The sequence below is a fragment of the Moschus berezovskii genome, chromosome 28 (genome assembly GCF_049115385.1).
Source record: "Moschus berezovskii isolate FMDL1 chromosome 28, NW_MosBer_1.0, whole genome shotgun sequence".
Taxonomy (NCBI): Eukaryota; Metazoa; Chordata; class Mammalia; order Artiodactyla; family Moschidae; genus Moschus; species Moschus berezovskii.
The window spans coordinates 16,624,288-16,647,137 of record NC_142487.1 but is presented as its reverse complement, the minus strand read 5'-3'; the positions used below and the strand labels follow the sequence as shown (position 1 = coordinate 16,647,137).

The window sequence follows — 22,850 nt, the reverse complement described above, 5'->3', positions numbered from 1 at the left end:
TAGTGAAAAGCCAAAAGTATTTCCTCAAAGATCAAGAACAAGACAAGGATGCCCACTCTCACCACTTTTATTTAACATAGTATCGGAAATTCTAGCCACAGGAATCACATAAGAAAAATAAATAAAAGGAATCCACACTGGAAAGGAAATATTAAAATTAACACTATCTACAAATGTTGTGTTGTGTTGTATGCCCAGTCGTGTCTGACTCTTGGTGACCCCGTGGACTGTAGCCCACCAGGCTCCTCTGTCCATGTAATTTTCTAGGCAAGAATACTGGAGCGGGTTGCCATTTCCTACAAAGGGAATCTTTCTGACGCAGGGATCAAACCCACTTCTCTTAGATCTCCTGAACTGGCAGGCAGATTCTTTACCACTGTGCCACCTGAGAAGATCCTCCTCCAGGGGATCTTCCTGACCCAGGGTTCAGGATAAGTGGACAGATACATGTAAAAGAATGAAATTATAACATTATCTAATACCATATACACAAAATTTCAAAGTGGATTAAAGACCTAAATATAAAACTGGATACTATAAAACTCCTAGAAGAAAACATAAGTAGAACACTATTTGACAGAAATTGTAGCAATATTTATTTGGATCTAGCTTCCCTGGTGGCTCAGAGGGTAAAGCATCTGCCTGTGATGCGGGAGACCCAGGTTCGATCCCTGGGTTGGGAAGACCCCCTGGAGAAAGAAATGGCAACCCACTCCAGTATTCTGGCCTGGAGAATCCCATGGACAGAGGAGCCTGGTGGGCTACAGTCCATAGGGTCGCAAGGAGTCGGACACGACTGAGCGACTACCCTTTCTTTCTTACTTTCTTTCCTGAAGCAAAGGAAATAAAAGTGAAAACAAACAAATGGGACCAAGTTAAACTTAAAACCTTTGCACAGTTGAGGAGACTATTGACAATATGGAAACACAAACTACTGAGTGGAAGAAAAATTTGCAAATGATATGACCACAAGGGGTTAAACCCCCAAATACAAACAGCTCACACAACTCAATCTCAAAAAGCCACAGAACCTGACTTTAAAACGGGCAGAAGGGCTGAACAGATATTTTCCCAAAGAAAACATATAGATGACCCCCAGGCACATGAACATACGCTGAACTTTGCTAATCGTCAGAGACATGCAAGTCAAAACCACAGTGAGCTCTCACCTCATGCCTGTGAGAATGGTCATCCTCAGAAAGACCACAGATGTTGTTGGCAAGGATGTGAAAGGGAACCCTTATATACTGTTTTTGGGAATGTAAATTGGTGCAGCCAGTATGAGCCACTAATTCTACTCCTGGGTGTATATATATATATGTATATATATATATATATGCAAGAAAATGAAAAAACTAATTTGAAAAGATGAATGCATCTAAAAATTTACAGCAGTCTGATTTCCAATAGCCAAGATATGGAAGTAACCTAAGTATCAACAGATGAATGAATAAAGAACTTGTGGTTTACACACACACACACACACACACACACACTCACAGTGAAAGACTACTCAACCATAAAAAAGAATGAGATTTTGCCGTTTGCAACAACATGACTGGACCTGGAGGATATTATGCTTAGTGAAATAAGTCAGTCATAGAAAGACAAATACTGTAGGTTATTACTTATGTCTGGAATCTAAAAAATGAGATAAACTAGTAAATATAACAAGAAAGAGACTTACAGATATAAACTAGTGGTTACCAGTGGAGAGAGGCAAGGAAGGAAGGGCAATGTCGGGGTAGGGGTTTAATAGGTACAAACTACTACATACAAAAAAAATAAGCTACAAGAATATGTTATTCAACAAAGAAATGTAGCCAATATTTTATAGCTATAAATGGAGTGTCATCCACAAAAGCACTAAGTTGTACACTTAAAGCAATATATTTTTAAAAATTTCTTGTATTTAAAAAAAATTAATTAAACTTCTTGGCTGTGCCTGGTCTGTGTTGCTGAGTGTGGGCTTTCTCTAGATGCAGCGAGTGGGGCCTACTCTGCAGTTACAATGTGTCGCTGCTCACTGAGGTGGCATCTCTTGTTGGCAGCAAGAGCTCTAGGGTGCACGGGCTTCAGTAGTTGTAGTTTGAGGGCTCTGGAGTGCAGGCTCAGTAGCTGTAGAGCACAGGCTTAGTTACGGCATGTGGAATCTTCCTGGACCAGGGATCGAACCAATGTCCCCTGCATTGGCAGGCAGATTCTTAACCACTGGACCACCTGAGAAGTCCAAAACTAATGTAATATTGTTAATCAACTATACCTCAATTTTAGAAAGTAATAAGTAAGGATATGCACAAAGATGAAGCTCTAAGGATGTTCACTGAAGGGTTGCTTGTAATAGTAAAAGCTGTGGATCAGACAAATTAAAACAGACAATTTTTAACCATAAAAGTATTGACTAAATGAATATTTGTTGATTTCGAAAGAGGCAATAAATATTGCCAAACAGAAAAGCAATTTATTAATAATATGTATGAACTCACTTGTGTGAAACACACAGCAAACACACAGAACACTGAAATGCATCTGGAATAAAATCAGTCCCAGCCTTTGGTCAGAAAACACATTTTTTTTCACCTAATACTTACTAAAGAAAGGCAAGACATTTAATTGAGCTACTGTAGTGGGGAACAGAGGCTGCAGTGCAGAACTGAGCTTAACTCCAAGCACAGCAGAGAGCTGGGGATGTAGACATGGGGTCAGGGGGTGGGAAACGACTAATAGTAACTTGATTACATATTAAGAGTAAGGGCATTCTTGCTAAACTGGCCTAATGGGCTTCTTGTTAAAGGCAGACCAAGGACTTAGATATCAAGGATGGGGGATGAAGAACTCGATTAGATATCAAGGATGATCAGATATCAAGGCTTAGCAAGATTCTTGGCTAAAACTGGACTCAGCAGACCAAGGTCAAGGCTTCATTGAGAAAAGGGCTCAGAGGAGCCTGACTAAGTTCGGTCAAGGAGGGAGTCCTTGCAGGCCCATACGAATGAAATCCTGTTCCATCCTTGAGCTTCAGAAGGCCCTGAGCTTTGGAGTGTCTTCACTGCTGCTGCTGCTGCTAAGTCACTTCAGTCGTGTCCGACTCTGTATGACCCCATAGATGGAAGCCCACCAGGCTCCCCCTTCCCTGGGATTCTCCAGGCAAGAACACTGGAGTGGGTTGCCATTTCCTTCTCCAATGTGTGAAAGTGAAAAGTGAAAGTGAAGTCGCTCAGTCGTGTCCGACCCTTAGCGACCCCACGGACTGCAGCCTACCAGGCTCCTCCATCCATGAGATTTTCTAGGCAAGAGTACTGGAGTAGCTTGCCATTGCCTTCTCCGTGTCTTCACTGAGATTGTCAGAATTCCTTCCTGGGCCTGGGATCAGCTAGGCACATTGCCCCCAGCCCAGCCCAGAACCTGTGAATGCTCCAGACCCTCGGTCTCCCCTTCAAGCACATTCTGACGCTTCTGTCCCAGGCATGAGAGGAGCTCCAGGACTTATGTGTGGAGTCATCCTTACTAGGCCCAGACTCTGGTTCTGGGTGGGTGACCTGATGATAGATAGTTACTCCTGACCAGTGTAGTATTTGTTTTGTGGATTCGTGGGAGACTGGGCCACCCAAAAGATGCAAACATGCTGATTTGGGGTGACCCTTATGGATACAGGAGGAGTTTGGGGCCCTGGGCAACTGATGATCCACTGCTGACCCTCAGGCTTGAGCCATGTATATGGGTTGGCACACAGCTCTCATTCTTATGTAGTCAGGCCATGGTGCTGCTACTGATCTGTACACCCAAGGGTTGCAGGTCTAGTGGCAGGCATCCTTTACCCTAGACGTCCCTACCCTGGCAGGCAGACCAGTCACCCTGCACCTGCAGTAGGGTCTGTGCCATGGGTCAGCCCGTCCCCCAGCAGCAGCAGTGGCCATTCCTCTAATGGCTTTTGAGATCGCTTTTTCACAATGCCTATGGGCTTTTCTCATCAGTGTCCTCTCTTACCTCCAGTTGATATGGTGAGGTCATGCCTTTTCAGGATGGTATGAAAACATGCCAGACAAGGGTTGAACATTTCTTGCATAAATATTCCTTGCTTCTCGCTCCACCCACAGGGTCCTCACATATCCTTCCTACTGGGATCAGTCTTTAGAAAGCAGGACCCGTTCGTTTCCTAGGACTGTTGTGACAAATTATTATAAACTTAGCATTTTATTTCCATACAGTTCTGGACTCCAGGGCCTTGAAATCAAGGTGTCAGCAGGTCTGGTTCCTCCTGGAGACACTGAGTGAGAGTCTGATCCATGCTTCTCTCTCAGCTTCTGGGTTGCCAGCAATCCTTGGTGTTTCTCAGTTTACAGATGGGTTGTTCCAATCTCTGTCTCCGTCTTCACATGGCGTTATCCTCTGTGTGTCTGTGTCTCCAAATTTCCCTTTCTTTATAAGAATATCCTTGACCAGATTTTTGGGGCTTCCCTGGTAGCTCAGACGGTAAGTCTCTGCCTGCAATGACGGAGACCTGGGTTTGATCCCTGGGTCAGGAATATCCCCTGGAGAAGGAAATGGCAACTCACTTTTGTACCCTTGCCTGGAAAATTCCATGGACGGAGGAGCCTGGTAGGCTACAGTCCATGGGATCACAAAGAATCGGACACAACTGAGCAACTTCACTTCACTTTACCAGATTTAGGGCCCACCCTGATCCCATGTGACCTTACCTTAACCTGATTACACCTGTAAAAGCCTTTTTCTAAATAAGGTCACAGTCACAGAATCCCACTTCTAACAACACTGAATTGGGGCTTCTTGTGTAGCTTAGTTGGCAAGGCATCTGCCTGCAATGCAGGAGGCCTGGGTTCAGTTCCTGGCTCAGGAAGATCCCCTGGAGAAGGAAATGGCAACCCACTCCAGTTCTTGCCTGGAGAATCCCACGGATAGAGGAGCCTGGTGGGCTACAGTCTATGGGATCGCAAGAGTCGGACACAACTTAGCACTATCTTTCTTTCTTTATCACATGTTCCAGGTGGTCTGAATTATAAGGGGACACTATTCAACCCAGTGTATAGGGATCTGGTCAATATTCAAAGAGGTCACATTCTAGGAATGCAGTGATTATAACCTAAAGACTTTAAGAGAAAACAGTGGGTGGAAGATGTGTTGTTTTATGTTTATACTGCTGCTACTAAGTCGCTTCAGTCGTGTCCGACTCTGTGCGACCCCATAGATGGCAGCCCACCAGGCTCCTCTGTCCATGGGATTCTCTAGGCAAGAATACTGGAGTGGGTTGCCATTTCCTTCTCCAATGTTTATACTATGTAATCCCAAATGGTAAACTTAGCATGATCTGGAAATGAGTGATGGCTCACATTTTCCAGCATAGGCTGGGTAAGAGGTCCTCATCAACAAAGCACAGAAATAACTTTTGAGAGTAGTTGGAATCCAGTGTCACAGACCTCAGCACCCTGAGTCAGTGGTGTAGCGGAACTGCAGAGGCAAGAAGAGCTATGGCCTTCAATACAAATAGTTCTGAGGAGCCTGGTGTCCTGAGTAACTATGTGTTGATACATTTTCTCAAAGTGGGAGATAGGAAATTAACTGAAAACAGTGCATTTGGCAATAGTGAACAGAAAAGAAAACGAAAAAGTGGTTTAGGGATGTGAACAGGAAGAGGTGGTAGTTGGACATTATGAAGAACCTTTAATGCACCAAGGAGACAATAAATAGATACCTCTTGTTTATCCATTATAATAAATCTCCATCATTAAATCACTATACTTCATGTGGGCCATGAATTTTGTAATGCATTTTTAAAATAAAATTGTTTATGTAGACAGGTGATGGACTGGAAAAGGTCAGCTTTCATCCCAATCCCAAAGAAGGTCAAAGCCAAAAAAAGTTCAAATTACCGCACAGTTGTGCTCATTTCAGATGCCAGCAAGGTAATGCTCAAAATCCTTCAAGCTAGGCTTAATAGTACATGAATCGGGAACTCCCAGATGTACAAGCTGGATTTTAAAAAGGCAGAAGAACCAGAGGTCAAATTGCCAACATTTGTTGGATCAAAGAAAAAGCAAGGGGATTCCAGAAAAAACATCTACTTCTGCTTCATTGACGACGCTTAAAGCCTTTGACTGTGTGGATCACAGCAAACCATGGAAAATTCTTAAAGAGATGGGACTACCAGACCACCTTACCTGCCTCCTGAGAAACTGATATGCAGTTCAAGAAGCAACAGTTAGAACTGGACATGGAACAATGGACTGGTTCAGTATTAGGAAAGGATTATGACAAGGCTGTGTATTGTCACCCTGCTTATTTAACTTATGGAGAGTACACCATGTGAAGTGCCAGGTTGGATGAAGCACAAGCTGGAATCAAGATTGCCAGGAGAAATACCAACAACCTAGGTTACCTCCATGCAATATCTGGATTGCTTCCATGTCCTAACTATTGTAAGTAGCGCTGCAATGAACCTTGGGGTACATGTGTCTTTTTCCATTATGTCTCCTCAGGGTATATGCCCAGTAGTGGGATTGCTGGCTCATATAGTAATTTTATTTCTAGTTTTTAAAGGAATCTCCATACTGTTCTCCACAGTGGCTGTGTCAGCTTACATTCCCACCAACAGTGCAAGAGGGTTCCCTTTTTTCCACATCCTCTCCGATGGTAATTTTTTATGTTATTTTTGTTACTTTTCTGAAAATCTGAAGTGGTCTCAAAATAAAAAATTAAAAAGAGAGAGAGAGTGTATGTGAATCTAAAGGGACTGAATCAAATTCCACCCTCTCCAGGAAGTTCCTCTCAAGCAAGATTGCATCTTGTCCCACCTGTCTTGTGGTAAAATAGACTATTGGTGGTGGTTTAGTCTCTAAGTTGTGTCCGACACTTGTGACCAGATGGACTAACCTGCCAGGCTTCTCTGTCCATGGGATTCTCCAGGCAAGAATACTGGAGTGGGTTGCCATTTCCTTCTCCAGGGGATCTTCCCGACCCAGGAATCGAGCCCAGGTCTCCTGTCTCTCCTGCATTACAGGCAGGTTCTTTACCACTGAGACATTGGGGAAGCCTCTCATCTATAAATGGTCATAACAAAATGCATCACACACAGTTGTCCTGAGGAACACATAGCAATGCAAGGAGCTCTATAAATGTTAATTCCTGCCTTTTCTTTTCTCTTGAATCAACCTCTTAATCACCCTTAGGGCACAGATAAATCAGTTCAGTTCAGTTCAGTCACTCAGTCATGTCCGACTCTTTGCGACCCCATGGACTGCAGCATGCCAGGACTCCTGGTCCATCACCAACTCCCAGAGTTCACCCAAACTCATGTCCATTGAGTCAGTGATGCCATCCAACCATCTCATGCTCTGTCATGTCCTTCTCCTCCTGCCCTCAATCTTTCCCAGCATCAGGGTCTTTTCCAATGAGTCAGTTCTTCGCATCAGGTGGTCAAACTATTGGAGTGTCCCCTTCAACATCAGTCCTTCCAGTGAACACTCAGGACTGATCTCCTTTAGGATGGACTGGTTGGATCTCCTTGCATTCCAAGGGACTCTCAAGAGTCTTCTCCAACACCAAAGTTCAAAAGCATCAATTCTTTAGGGCTCAGCTTTCTTTATAGTCCATACATGACTACTGGAAAAACCATAGTCTTGACTAGATGGAACTTTGTTGGCAAATTAATGTCTCTGCTTTTTAATATGTTGTCTAGGTTGGTCATAACTTTCCTGCCAAGGAGTTAAGTGTCTTTTAATTTCATGGCTGCAATCACCATCTGTAGTGATTTTGGAGCCCAACAAAATAAAGTCTTCCACTGTTTCCCCATCTATTTGCCATGAAGTGATGGGACCGGATACCATGATCTTAGTTTTCTGAATGTTGATCTTTAAGTCAACTTTTTCACTCTCCTCTTTCACTTTCATCAAGATTCTCATTAGTTCTTCTTCACTTTCTGCCATAAGGGTGGTGTCATCTGCATATCTGAGGTTATTGATATTTCTCCCAGCCATCTTGATTCCAGCTTGTGCTTCCTCCAGCCCAGCGTTTCTCACGATGTACTCTGCATATAAGTTAAATAATCAGGGTGACAATATACAGCCTTGGTGTACTCCTTTCCCAGTTTGGAACCAGTCTGCTGTTCCATGTCCAGTTCTAATTGTTGCTTCTTGACCTGCATACAGCTTTCTCAAGAGGCAGGTCAGATGGTCTGGTATTCCCATCTGTTTCAGAATTTTCCACAGTTTATTGTTATCTATATAGTCAAAGATTTTGACATAGTCATTAAAGCAGAAGTAGATGTTTTTCTGCAACTCTCTTGCTTTTTTGATGATCCAGTGGATGTTGGCAATTTGATCTCTGGTTCCTCTGCCTTTTCTAAAATCAGCTTGAACATCTGGAAGTTCACGGTTCACATACTTTTGAAGCCTGGCTTGGAGAATTTTGAGCATTACTTTACTAGCGTGTGAGATGAGTACAATTGTGTGGTAGTTTTAGCATTCTTGGGCATTGCCTTTCTCAGGGATTGGAATGAAAACTGACCTTTTCCAGTCCTGTGGCCACTGCTGAGTTTTCCAAATTTGCTGGTGTGTTGAGTGCAGCACTTTTGCAGCATCATCTTTTAGGATTTGAACACACAGATAACACAAATAAATATATCAACCCAATTCTCAGATAATTTCTGAAAAAAATTTATTCCAATAATAATATTGACAGTTTACAATGTAGTCCTCAGTGCTTGATCCACAGTAGCCCCTTTAGGAATGTCATTTACTGGGTAACACTTGCCCACGCCTTTTCTCAGCTGGTCATTCTAACGTCCCTAAGGTGAAGAAGAGTTCCTACTCATATCTCTGTTCTACATATTTGGAAATATTGCGCTGAGGAATTGAATAAATTGCTTTTCTAGGTTACATGGCCGATAAAGAGAGGAGTCTGGCATGAGCCAGTAAATCCTATTATGTATGGCAAAATTGACGGTTGCACTTCTGTACAGACAAGTAAATTGCAAATGAGTCTCACAAAGTGTACTTGATTTCCATCTGTGCGTGTTACCCAGCTTACTCCACCATTCTGAAATGACTTTGTGTTCATTAATCTTTTAATGAGCACCTATCAGGTGCAAAGTGTACGTGGATATCAAGGTGGGTAAGGAGCTTGAAGTCTTGTTGGAAAAAAGACAACTGAATAAAAATTGTGAATGCAGTGTAATAGCTGCTCTCTTTAAAAATATTCTGTAATATCACTAATGCAGGCCAGTCCCATCCTAATTGCTCTTAACTTTATAAAACGTTTGCTTGTATGTTAGGTTCAGAAGCCCTGTAGCTCACTGTCCAGAACATGGACCCTTCTTCCATAGCTCATGACACGAAAAGCCATTCAGTGATTCCCATCTGAACATCTGCTCTGAGCCAGCTGTACCCAGAGAAGGGAGGAGAACCTTTCTGATTTAGAGGCATTTCTAATTTAGTACACACATCCTTCTTGTTCTTAAACAAAACACCCCTTTCACTGCCATGGCTGTCCTCACCCCCTGGACTGCATTCCTATCGTCTGTAGGTGTCTCACAGGGCTCATATCTCCCAGGAACACCCTAAACGCACCCCCATGGTCTGGCTTAAGCGTGACCGTATCAGCTGGGTCCATAGTCTTCCAAATGGCCGAAGACCCTTTAATGAAAGGAAGTGAGGCAGACAACCTAATTTAGCAGGGAGACAGACAACCTAATTTGGGAGGAAAAGGAGGGAAAGGGCTCCCAGGGCTGCTTAAAGTGAGGATGTTATTTTGCTTTAGCTACTTGGAAGTCTGACATCCTGTATCTAAAATTCTTAGTTTCCACGATAGACTTCTTTACATTTCTTCAAACTGCCTTTGAACAGTTTGGATAGCTGGTTGTTCAAACTGTCAAATGAATGACATTTTCTTATTAGGAAAAGTCAGGCCTCTGGCCAGTGTACTGTACACAGCCCTACATATCAGCGCTTCCTTCATGTTTGTGCCTAGCTTTCCGCTGTCACATCCCATTCCAGAGCCTTTCCCCTTGTTTTCATTGCACGAAAGTGGTACCATGCAATGTGCATTTATTACACGAATGAATGAAACGAGGACAATTTCTTATGAGCAACACTGGTAAGAAGCGCCAAGCAAAAGGTTCATACATTTATTTTCGTGAGTTCTGTGAAGGATGTCATCGGGTATCTTCAATAAATAGACGCTCCGCAGACAGCAGGAGTTCGATGGTCCGCTCATTCGTCCATGGATAGGATGAGAACAGGAGGGCGGGATACGCTTTCTCGTCTCTGCTGGGCGCCAAGCACGGCTCAGGAAAGCGCAGCTCCTCAGAGACTTTGAGGACCGATAACTTCGCCGCCTCTGAAGGAGGAGGTCCGGAGAAGATCGGTTAACCTCCGAGGGTACAGTTGCAGACGTCCCGCCTGCCAAAGCGGGCAGGGGTTTCTATATCAGATGGGAGTGCAGAAGGCGGGGTGGTAAAAAGGCAGAGCGTCCCTGTACCCCGGCCTGCGAGTGGCTAGAAGGTCTGCTCGAGTCGCCACGCCGTCGCTCCGCGACCAAGGCCCCCTCCTCTGCCCTCGGATGGGCCCTTCGCGCTGTCCATCACCGCTCGCCGCCGCGCTGCGCTTCGCACTCAGACGCTCAGGCTGGTACCCTATCCGCGGAGGCGGGGCTTGGCGGGAAGGGGTGGAGCCAGGTCCTCCCAGGGCCCGCCTCTTGGCTGCGAAGCCGGCTGATTGGATGCTTCGGAAGGCCCGCCCCCTAGGCAGTCCAGGGGAGGGACCCGCGGCCGAGGCCGGTCCCAGGCCAACGCGGTACCGCGTGCGGGTTACACTGGCTGGCGAGGGGTGCTGGTGGAGTGCTCCCTGCGCCCGAGCGCCTTCCAGGGCGGGGAGGCCCGCAGGGATTTGGGAGCTCTGGGGAGCTGCGCGCCTGTGGTTTCTCGTTGTCGGAGAGGTGTCTTTCTGAGCTCTCTGGAATTCGGAGAGCATTAGGGAAACTTCAAGCCCCCCACGCCTTGCTCCCTAAGACTTTCGGTTGGAAAAGCAGCTGCTGAGTTGTTTTATTTCCTCCCCCACCCCCACAATCGGACTCTGTAAAAATAGCCGTGCGCCGGGGCCACCGAGCCAAGCTCCGCCGCCCCGCTGTCCCGGGCCGGGTGTGGACCTAAAAATACCCGGCGGCCTGGAGCCTGTGCTCCGGGTGCGGGAGGGTCCGGCCGGGCCGCAGAGGGCGTCTGGAGACCGGAGAAACGGCGGACGCCTGGCCCCTCGCCTCGGCCGGGGCTGTCCCTTTAAATCCTGGAGGAGGCAAAGAGAAAAAAAGGAAAGAAAGAGAAAAGACGAGGAGCCCCAAGCTAAGGGTGGCTCTGCCCGGCCCCCCACTCCGCCCCCCGCGCCTCGTCCTGACTGCCGCCCGCCGCCCTTGCGGGTCCTGGGCGCCCCGCCCGCCGCCACAGTTACTGTCAAAATAGAAATTAATTGGAGCCGAGGAGGAGGTTGGGACGCAGCAAGTGCATGTGTGGCAGGGCGGGGAGGGGGCGCAGGGGAGGGGGCGGGAGCCGGCGAGGGGCGACCGCAGACATCCGGGCCCTTTAGCCCAGTGCGCACCCCGAGCCGGTGGCGCGGGCAGCGCGGGCGCGGGGCGCGGGGCGCGGGGCTGACAGCCTCGGAGGCGCGGGAGGCGGGGCGCCGGGAGGGCGGAGGCGCGGCGCGGGGAGGGAGGAGCTGCCGCGCGCCCGCCACCGCCGCTCGGCTCCACACCGCGGGCGCAGCCCGGCCACGAGACTCTGACAGCCGCGCGGCCCGCGCTGCTTCGGCGCGCAGGGACAGACGGACCGCAGCGGCGGCGAAGGAGGACGCGAGGACCGCGGCCCGGCGCCAAGTGTGGGAGGCGCTCAGAGGTGAGTGGCATCGCGTGCCGAGCTGGGGCATCGCCTGCAAGGGTCGCGATCTTCCCCGCACCTCGCTTGTGCCGAGGCGGGTCGGGGGGTCGTGAGGCTCCCAGAGGGGTGGCTCTACATCGCTGTTGCCGGGGAGTGATCTCCCGAGCTGTTGCTAGGAGGCTGGCGGTCCGCGCGCCCTGGGGCGCCGGCGGGGGCAGGGGCGTCCCCGGCGCGGCGGGCAGGAGGCGGGGGGCTGCGGTGGCTATTCAGGGGCTCCGTGCGGCAGCCATGCAACGGGAGGAGGCGGGAGGAGGGGGGGAGGGAGGAGGGGAGAGCCAGCGGAGAGCGAGCCAGCGAGCGGGCGCCGCGCCTCCTGGCTGGCACCGCGGCCCGGAGCGAAGTGGCGCGCGGGGCTGGAAGGGAACTTCTGCGGGCTCATGCTGTCCCGGGCTGGGCGGCGCCTTCGGGCCCGGGCGGGGCGGGCCTGTCGACAGCCACAGGTGGTTTCTGCCAAAAGTTTTACCGCACTTCTGCCGGGAATGCGCGGGAACGTTTTGGAGAGTGGCGGTTTCCTGAGACTCTGGCACTCGCACTGAGCTCTTACCTTGAAGATTAGGAAAGGGACTGGGAAACCTGGGACCCCGCATCTCGCGATGCGCCTCCAGGACTTCCTAGAGATGCCTGCTCGAAGTGGTGTCTTTGCAGGACCCTGAAACCCATGCTGCTGTCCAGTTGGGAAGTTGCGGGAAATGGGCGCACGCAACGGTTCCTCCGCGTCTGGGAAAAGTAAAGCGAGGGCCAGCCGGGTATCTGTTGCCCGCAGAGGTCAACCCAAAGTCTTTTTCTAGAGACGCGCAAAGGAACCCGGCACGCCTTCGCAAACTGTCTTCCGGCCGCTGTGTTGCTTTTTTATTAGGGCTGCTTCTCTGATTTCGTTAGGAAGAGGGCCAGGAGGAACCCAAGAAAAGCGGAGCGGCAACAACTCGTTTCCTTTGAATCCAGCTGCGGTGGCTGGTACCCAAGCCGAGGTGTGGAGGGTCCAGGACCGAGGGGAAGCAGGGGTTGGTGGCGTGTACTGCCTGCCCAGGGAGCCTCGCTGGACTGGGGTTTCTGGGGCCTCTGGGACGGAAAGAGGGATGACGGTGGGAAGGGAAGACCCTCAGAAGAGGAAGCTGTGCCTTGGTCGGCTCTGGGAGAGAGGCTCCTCAAGAAGTCCAGTGGTTTGGCCCTGTTCCTCATTGGCCAGGTCGATGAATCCAGGGCAGCGAGGTTAGCACCACCCGGGTAGGTCCGTTCCTGGCCTGAAAGAAATCATTATCCCCAAAGAGTCTGATACCCGGGTGTTGCAAGTCCGTACAGAACTGCATGAGAGTTGGAAACACTCAGTCCTTCATTCTGGCTGGTCCCGTTCCCACTCCCTGTTCCCCCCAGCCCCACCAAGTACCTGAGCAGAAAGCCCGCCCTTTGCTGTAAAGGAAGTCACAGAATTTTGGAGCTGAAAGAGGCCCTAGAAATATTAAGAGCGCTCATTTTTGCAGATGAGCAGACTCAGGCTCAGGGAAGGAAAGTGACCTGCCACAGTGGTTAGAGGCTGGGGGAGGCTAGAAATGACATCAACCTTCCAGAGCAGGGTGGAGAGAGTTTCTTCAGCAAGGCGTTGTAGAGCTTGAGATCAGAAATACCACCCCCACACCCCAAGCCCATCATGGGCTCATTATCTGGTACTTTCTACATCCGTGTTTGCCAGCTAATTTCCTGCCCCCTGTCCTTGGCTTAAAAAAAAATCAAAACTGTCACTGCAGATTTCCAGTCTGACAATATCCCAACTTTCCCTGCTCCCTCCTCACCCCAGATTCCTTAAACTCCTTTTGTAACATAATGTGCCTTGATTGGCCAAGATGAGTTTGCAGCTTGTCTCACTGCGAAGCACCCACTTTCCGTAGGATGCCAGAACTCTGTTTTCCTGGTAATTAGGTTTTACAGATATTTTTGAAAGGGAGCCCAATTCTGGATCAATTACACTTGGACACAAATGCTGTGCTGTTGTGGATACTAAATGAGAGAGACGAGCAATTATCTGGGGGTGTTGGAATACATGTTGTTATGAGTATTTGACACAGCTATTAGACATCAATGAGTGGGTTTTCAGTAAATGCTTTTTACGCTGTATTTTATTGAGAAAACAAAGTGTCTTAATTAAAAAGAACTGTGAGTTGGCCACTTAAATTTTAGCCACTTGTTTTTTACCAGTGTGTATGGGTGGGAAGGATTTGAGTGGTAAACAGTTAAGAGGACTTTTTCCTTCCCAGACCTGAATATTCTAGGGCCGTGCTTATTCTTCAAACTAAAATGTCATGTACAGCCCAGCAGAAGCATATTAAATCAAAATAATTCTGGATGTGGTGTGTGTCAATCTGTTTTAGTCAGAAATGACTTGTAAGAGAGAATATTTTGTAAGTTTTATGCTTTCAAGGGCATGAAATATCAAGAATTCAAGGCTAAGGCAATGTTACTGAGCATAATTCTTCTCTCATAAACAGCAAAGAATCAGTGTCCCCAGAGTTGTGCTTGGGGCTCCTGTAGAGGAAGCCGGGATCTGGTGTCTTCATGGTCATACAGTGTTTTAACAGTGCCTTTTCCCTTTTGCTGCATGCTAACCTCATTGGTGCCTCATCGTCAGAGTTCAGCTTTTATTCATCTTACAGCGGGAACACTGAGGCAAAGAGAGGGGAGAATGTTATTCCTGTAACTCCATTCACCGCATTAACATACCCTGAGGTGCAGCTTGGGGTTTCCGGGCTGACCTGGGTGAAACGGAAAAAGTGAAAAGTGAAAGTGTTAGTCACTCAACCAGGTCTGACTCTTTGTGACCCCATGGACCCATGGACTGCCAGGCTTCTCTGTCCATGAGGTTCTCCAGGCAGGAATACTGGGGTGGGTAGCCTTTCCCTTCTCCAGGGGATCTTCCCGACCCAGGGATTGAACCGGGCTCTCCCGCATTGCGGACAGACTCTTTAACAACTGAGCCACCAGGGAAGCCCCTGGTGGTAGAAGACCAGGGTGAAAGAGGCTCCCTGGTCACATAGGGAGCCGCTCTCCTCTCTCCACTCCTGCAATTCTAAAGGGGTGTAGAGGTGTGGCAGGGTTACAGTGATGATTCATAGGTGGCCACTTGCTCCCGAGGGGCCCTGAAGGGCTTGGTTCCCCACCCCCACTGTGGGTGAGCCGATTCCCTCCCTCTTCCAGCAGGCTGTGGGAACTTGGGCGAGGAGGGACCAGCTGGCCGAGGCTGGGGCGGGGGTGTGGGATCTGTGCTGTGGACGGCTGAAGGAGTCCAGGCTATTTATAACCCTCCTCCCCTCCTGGGAGGAAAAGATTCAAGGGTCTGGAACCAGGCTCGGCACTGACTTCTCCCCTGGATGGCTGTGCCCACTGGGAGAAAACCTGCCGCCCACTGCCTGGCGGGTGTTGGAGTGACCCCTGACCTGTGTGGAGGGGCCCTGCAGGGCTTCTGGCAGCTTCAGCTGTTCTGGGGGACCTGGGATACAAGCATTTCCTAGAGCTATGGTGTGGCCGCTTTTTCTCAGGCAGTGACCCCCTGTTTGCACAAAATGAGGCACATTCCAGAAACCTCGCAGGGTGGAGCTTAAGAACCCACTCAGGTCGGGGGTAACTGGCTTCTGCAAATAAGGGCAACAATGAGTTTTATGCCGAGAAGATTCTGAAAGCAACAAATTAGACATGGTCTTCTCTGACCATGCGCTGTGGCATTTCTGTGCAGTGCTGACTGAGGGGGTCTGAGTGTTTTCCCTCCTCCCCAACCCCTTCCCCAGACCGGTCCCCAGTGGTCCCCATCCCCTCCCGCTCTTCAAGCCAACACCAAACATCAGTGTCTTCAAAGACATAGGACCTGCCACCCCACCAATTACAACTTCATTCCTGAGATTGGGCCTACCTTCTCCCTGGGTCAGTGGAGGGAGGACCCCTTGGAGTGAATGAGTCCACCCTTCAGAACCAAGTCAGGCGCTCACAGAAGGTTTTACAAGGAGGCTCACCTGGAGAGGTGGGTGCCGGGGAGCTCCAGCCAACGGTGGTGCCCTGCGAGCCTGGGGCAGCTTTTGGAAGCTGGGCTTGTGTTGTTCTTCTTCACACCCTCAGTGCCTGCCCCAAGGCCTGGGCATGGAAGTGTTTGCTGAATGCACGCCGAGGGCTGGGCACGGGCGGACAGGGTTGCTCCTTGGCTGCCATCCGCTGTGCTCCTTGGTGCTGTGAAGGGGGTGTCAGGAGGGTGAGGACGTGGGAGCAGAGTGTGGCTGAGAAGAGAGGGGGTTCTGTAGACATTTCGAGAGCCCCGAGTCGAGCTGATTGGCCCTCCGGGATGATGGGAGCCCAGTCATCAATTCAACTGACGGCCATGCAGTCCTTCTCTATGGGCTCTCACGGCGCGATCCAGCCTCACGGATGCTCATGGAGCCGCAGAGGGAGTCTGCTGTGGTGGGGCAGGGGGGCCACTCGTGTTCTCCCCTCCTGTGGGTTCTCTGGGGTCTGGCCCCTGCCTTCCTCTCTGACCATCCCCCCCACCCACCGTACTCCAGCCACCTAGCTCCCTTTTGCTCCTTCAACATGCGGAGCTCATGCGTTTCTCTTTGGCTGTTTCTCCTTTGTCTGTTCTCCTGTAGATCTGCCTACAGCTGGCTTTACCTTGTCATTGGATCTCAATGGAAAGAGCCCAGTAATGGATTCTTCATAGCACCCCAATCTGTCTGGGGCATAATCTCCTTTGGCCTACTGTCTGCCTCCCCCACTGGAATATAAGCTCCATGAAGACAAGGAGCTTGTCTGTTTTGCTCTTCATGTATTCTCAATGGCAGAACAGTGCCTGGCAGTGGCTGAGAAAACAGTTGGTGAATAGGTGGTGAAACAGTTGGTGAATGGTGATACTGATATGCACATTAGTGCTAGGAGGTATACGAAGATGAATCAGCCAGGGGCCCTGCGCTGGGAATCCCTTTATCTTAGAGGCAGATGTAAAGCTTGATGTGTGGCAGGATGGGAAGGTGGCATTCAAGAGGTACAGCCCAGGAGGCCTGTGGTCAAGCTGCCTTAACCCTGATTTGACGAGGATGGTTGGCTTAGGTGGAGGGGTCTTCTTTCTAATGGTATGAACTTAGGCAACTGACCCACCTCCAGCACTGAAGTTCCTCTCACTTGCTGACTGCCACCCCCCTCTCTCTTCTATTTATTTGCTTCTTTGGTGAGCAAGAGTTCCAAGTATAATGCCATCCTTGGAGAGTCAGGAATGTTGTGTTTTTCCACCAGCTCCATTCATCTGCACCCTTCTCAGAACAGCTGTGGACAGCTGGCTGCCAGCGTGGATGTGGGGAGAGCTTCTCTTCAGGGCCAAGGGGGGATGCACAGTCCTGCAGGAATGGGAAATTTCATTTGAGTTTCACACCCTGCTGATCTCCAAACCCCACTGAAGTGGTGTCTGTAAAAACAGATACATGAGGAAATTAAAAAACTATTAGCATTCAGTTTGCTGCTTATTTTCTGATTATAAGAGCAATAGGGTCATGATAAAAATTTTGGAAAATATGGAAAGGTATAAAATTAAAACAGAAAACTGCTACAGCACCCTGATTTTGGAATATTTCCTTCTAGTCTTTTTTCTGTATTTACTAGCACACATGGAGACCTACTCACGTATAAATATAATTAGGATTGAGTGTTGTTTTCTACAGCTTTGAAAATCCACATAGTTTTTAATAAACAGAAAGGTTTCTTTTTCCTGGAAATTTGGGAGTGATTCACACTCCCACTGATACTTAGAAGAAAATGGATTTTCCAGGTCTCCTTACTGGCTGAGAACATTTCAGTAGACTTTACCATCCACAGTTTGAATGAGGAAATCAGCGCCCTCCTGCGCCACTCCTAACACTGGATATGGTTAGAAAGGTGTGGTGGTGGTTCAGTTGCTCGATCGTGTCCAACTCTTTGCGACCCATGGACTGTAGCCCACCTGGCTCCTCTGCCCATGAAATTACCCAGGCAAGAATACTGGAGTGAGTTTCCATTTACTTCTCCAGGGGATCTTCCCAACCCAGGCCCAACCCAGGGATTGAATCTGTGTCTCTTGCATTACAGGCAGATTCTTTACCGCTAAGCCAGGCAAGCCTGGCTAGAAAGGTCTTTCTCACTAAGGACCTCCCTCTGTCACCTTGTTAAGGGCCACTTGTATACAGTGTTGCAAGCTGTCCCTTACTGAGGGTTCTGTTACATTTACCAATGCCACAGTGTTCTTTAGAAACAGATTTTTATGATTGTGTTGCCTGGAGAATCCCAGGGAAGGCGGAGCCTGGTGGGTTGCCGTCTATGGGGTCGCACAGAGTCGGACACGACTGAAGCGACTTAGCAGCAGCAGCAGCAGCATTCCTTCAAGTAATGTATCATACTTTACCGTTACAAAACACAAACCATACCCAGTGCCCATTAGCTAATCATTCCTTGACCTACAAATAACAGCAGCAGAAACTTCAGAAGTATGAACCAGGATGGTTGGAATAGCGTGTTTAGGGCATCACTATTTGGGGGAAACCTTCAGAAGCCCAGGGACTTTGTCACTGTCACTGCTATGCTCAGGGTCCAAAGAACGCCTGGTGGGCAAAGGATGCTCAAGATACATTTTGCTGAGTGAGTTAAATGCATAATACTTCCTGAGAGAGACCCTGGTTAAGTCTGTTGATGTCAAGGCTTCTTCTGAGAGTGAGTTTTGCTGGGGAGGGAGTTCAGGACCCTGAGGAACAGCATCACCATCTGGAAAGCAGAGTAGGAAAGGGCAGCTTTCTGCCTTAATAGTTTTGATGGATTTTTGGAAGAGATGAAGTTTAGATGGAGTCTTGATATAAGAGCTGAGAGACACTTAATTCTGTGAGACAGGAACTTGAGGGCACCCAGGCAGGAGGAAACTCAAGGTCAAGAGTGTGGGAACAGGTTGTTCGCCTAGGATGTGGGGTGTTGCCCATCCAGAGAGTGACTGGAAGTGGAGATTCTTCCAACCAGCACTTCATCAGGAGCCCAGAACCTACTCCCAGGGGAGGAAGGGTCCCTGGGGACCATGGGGCTTCCAACCTTGCCTCAGGCAGGTGTTGTCCCCATCCTGCAGGTGAGGAGGCCGAGAAGGGTTCAGGGGTGGTGAGGAGCGAGCTGATCAGACCTGAACACTGTGGCTTGGCCTCTTTCCCCCGGTCACCTTGGGCATGTTACTTGACCTCTCTAACTCTTAGTTTCCTCATCTAGAAAACAGAGATAACCCACTCCATAGGGCTGCTGAGAGAATGGGGTGAGATGATGCTCATATAGCACTCGGCACAGTTCCTGACCAGGAAGAGGGGTCCCCACGTGGAAGCTGCAGTTATTGACTTGGGAGGAGACCAAGGATTTGTGTTGAAGAGGATTCAAGACTTAATTTTCTTCTCCTCCACCTTCTCTTCCTCCCCAAGCTACCACTATACTTTAAGGCATAAAAATCCTCCAAGACAGATGACTGTTGGGAAGCCAGCGCTCAGGTAGAATTAATGTCACTTGTAGGGTGACCGGATCTCTCTCTCCCACCTGCTTCAGAAGGGGAGAAGCACTCTTTGCAGTCACTGTGAGGATTATTCAGAGTCTCAGTGTCAGTGTGCGTCTGGGGCATACGATCTGCTCAGGAATGCCTGGCATGGCTGGTCTTTAGAAAATGGCTGTGCAGAAACTTGGACACGAGACAGGTCAGTTTTGATGACTGGGATAAATGGCTTATGACCTAGAGCAGCACAGTCTACTAAAGATATAATGTGAGTCCTGCAGGTAATTTAAAATTTCTAGCAGTCACATTTTAATGTTTTTTTCTCTTTTTGGGGGGGGGCTGTGGGTGAGGGTGTTTTTTTGTTTGTTTGTTTTCTGTGGTGCTGGAGAAGACTCTTGAGAGTCCCGTGGACTGCAAGGAGATCCAACCAGTCCATTCTAGAGGAGATCAATCCTGGGTGTTCATTGGAAGGACTGATGCTGAAGCTGAAACTCCAATACTTTGGCCACCTCATGCAGCGAGTTGACTCACTGGAAAAGACTCTGATGCTGGGAGGGATTGGGGGCTGGAGGAGACGGGGACGACCGAGAATGAGATGATTGGATGGCATCACTGACTCGATGGACATGAGTTTGAGTGAACTCCGGGAGTTGGTGAGGGACAGGGAGGCCTGGCGTGCTGTGATTCATGGGGTCGCGGAGAGTCGGACACGACTGAGCGACTGAACTGAACTGAACTGAACTTTGTTTAACCCAATACATCCAAGATATTGCCATTTCAACATCTGACACCAGTCACATTTCAAGGGGTCTGTAGTCCCCTGGAGACAGGGTGGGGAGCCTGGGGAACAGGTTGGAAGGCCAGTCTTGGGGAGCTGGGGCTACCTGGGGGGCTCTGCATGGCCAGAGGAGGCCACGTGTCACAAGCTGTCCTCTGGGAGGAAACGTGTGAAAAGCAAGCAAATTCGGGAAGAAGTAAAGGGCTATGAGACTTTATACCCCGGCCCTGGGAGGGCAAACTGTGTATTCCTGGGACCTGTTCCACTGTGGACCTCAATTTTCTCATCCTCAAAAGTGTGATTGTATTATATCAGAGCCATTCTTGCTCTGGTTTCCCTCATTCCTGTAGAAAAGGCGGGGAAAGCAAATTTAGCCTCGTTGTAAGTTTGAAGTGGGGCTTGGAGAAAAAGTTAGGGCAACAGAGAATACTGCTGGGCTCCATGTTTAAAAGCATCTAGTTAGAAAGTTCTGTCTGGACAGTTGACAGAGACACACACATCTCTCTAAGCCTCTGCCAGAGTGGACAATATCTAGTCACTGCCGTCAGTTGCATTTATTTAAAAAGTACGTTTTGGGGATGGAGGGGAACCTCTGTTAACTGTGTTATTTTTTAAAAATGAATGCTGTCATTGTCTTTAAATCCTGAAGCTGCGCACTGTCCCTGTTCGTCCCAGCTGGCTGTGAATGGCAGCCATACGAGGGGGGAGGGGCCCTGCAGGAAATATTAGAACAAAAAAGGAAATATTTCAGCTCTGTCATAAATGGGCACGTGGCCTGTCCAGAGAGGATGTGGGAAGTGAGAGGAAAAAAGCAGCAGGTGTGTTTGGAGGGAAGGGTGTGTCTGCAAATGTATTTTAAGCTCTTGGAGTCAGAGGCACTGGTTTCATCACATTCTGGAGAGGAGGGATTTGAGGTTTTTATCTGCCTGCCACAGGCTTCGGTGAGGGGAAGGAAACTCTCTCTCCTTTTTAAGGAGTGTCTCGTCTTTTTAAATTAGATTGTCAGTGAATAACTAGCTGGGTCCACCTGGGGACTCCCTCTTCCCACATGGGAGCGGGACTGTGTGCTCGAAGAGCTGGTCTGAGCAAACCCATTCTCCGAGGAGGAAGCTGAGGGGGTCAGAGAGGCCCTGCCCCTCTCTGAGGTCCCCCAGGGAAGTGGAGAGGAGCGCAGACCAGTGCCAGCGGCTTCCACGTGTCCTTTCGGCCACACAAGGGTGCCGCCTCGGTTTTTGTTTTCTCCGAAGTTAACAGATGACTCAGCCAGGCTGCCTTGAACCTTTTTTAAATGGGGATTTTTCTTTTATGTTTTCCTAAAGTAGATTTTTTATTACTTTCCCACCCATTGTTTGCTTTGAATTTCTAATTTAATTTTTCGAATAGGTCAGTACTTACATGGTTTAAAATTCAAAAGGTACAAAAGGGTATTCAAAGTGAACTGCCTTTCTCTCACTCTCTTAGTCCCCTTATCCCTAGGCAACCACTTCTACTGGTCTCTTCGGTGTAGAGATGTTGACTGCACGTACTGGAAAATATGTATATGTGTATGTGTGTGTACCTGCATGTGTGTGTATTTAAAAGCCTTTTATCTAAATGGAAGCATACCATATGTATTCTTATTTCACTTTACATTTACTGAATAGCAAATTTTGACTATTTAAGAACTTTTTTGTTCTTTTTTACTTGTTTATTTTGACTGCATAGATTACATTATATGGCTGTACCTCGGTTTATTTAACCAGGCCCTTATAGATGGATATTTTGGTTGTTTCCAATCTTTGGCTTATTTAATAATCTTGGGTTTTACCCAATGATTATTTTTTTTTAATGAAAGCAAACCTTGAGTTTTCTGAATACAGACAAACTGATAGCATTCTAGGCTTGCTGATTTATTGTTCGCAAGGTGCTTCAAAGAAGAAAATTGGTTAATTGTTTAAAGATGAAGAGCAGAATAAACTTTTTTTTTTTTTTCCATCAAGCTTCCTGGGAAACAAATTCTGTGGTCGACATTATTAAGCTAATGTTTCTTGAGTTCCTACTATGCGCTGTGTCCTGGGCACTGGCCCAGGCAGTGGGTGGGGGGACACAAAAGGAGGAGGCTTACAGGATCGCACTCCTGTTCTGGGCCTGTGGTTGGAGTGGGGGTGACTTTGATGGAGGGAAAGAACAGTTAAAGCAGCACTCTGGAGGCAGTCTTGATGGAGGGGATGTAGGAGCCAGAGAGGGAATGTTGGGCCCTTTGACTGGATGTGGGGGCATGGTTTCAAGGAGGGGCTCTGGGCTGACTGACTGCCTGTGAGCAGCAAGGGTTCCTGCCCAAGCTTGTGGACTGTAGCCAGGCTCCTCTGTCCATGGAATTCTCCAGCCCAGAATACTGGAGTGGGTAGCTATTCCCTTCTCCAGGGGATCTTCCCAGCCCAGGGATCGAACCCAGGTCTCCCTCATTGCAGGCAGATTCTTTACCATCTGAGCCACCAGGGAAGCCCAAGCTTGTGGCACCATGTCCTTGGTCCCACTCACCTGCCTCTCTAGGTCACCATCCATCTGCAAGGTCCTCCATAAGGCAGGGTCTGGGACCCTGGGTCAGCCAGGCAGACTGTGTCCTCACTGTGCTTCTTCTGACCTTGAGGAGC

General features: G+C 48.7%; 1 protein-coding gene and 1 non-coding gene across 2 annotated transcripts in view; both read left to right on the top strand.

Moving 5' to 3' along the window:
* Positions 1 to 611: 611 nt before the first annotated feature.
* Positions 612 to 683, top strand: TRNAH-GUG (transfer RNA histidin (anticodon GUG)). Its single transcript has one exon. It is a non-coding gene; the product is annotated as a tRNA-His (tRNA).
* Positions 684 to 11,718: 11,035 nt separating this feature from the next.
* ZBTB7C (zinc finger and BTB domain containing 7C) overlaps positions 11,719 to 22,850 on the top strand; it is a 390,531-nt gene continuing 379,399 nt past the window's right edge. The window contains exon 1 of the mRNA XM_055417322.2: positions 11,719 to 11,893. The gene's annotated coding sequence lies outside the window, so the exon portion shown is untranslated. The remainder of the gene's footprint in view (positions 11,894 to 22,850) is intronic.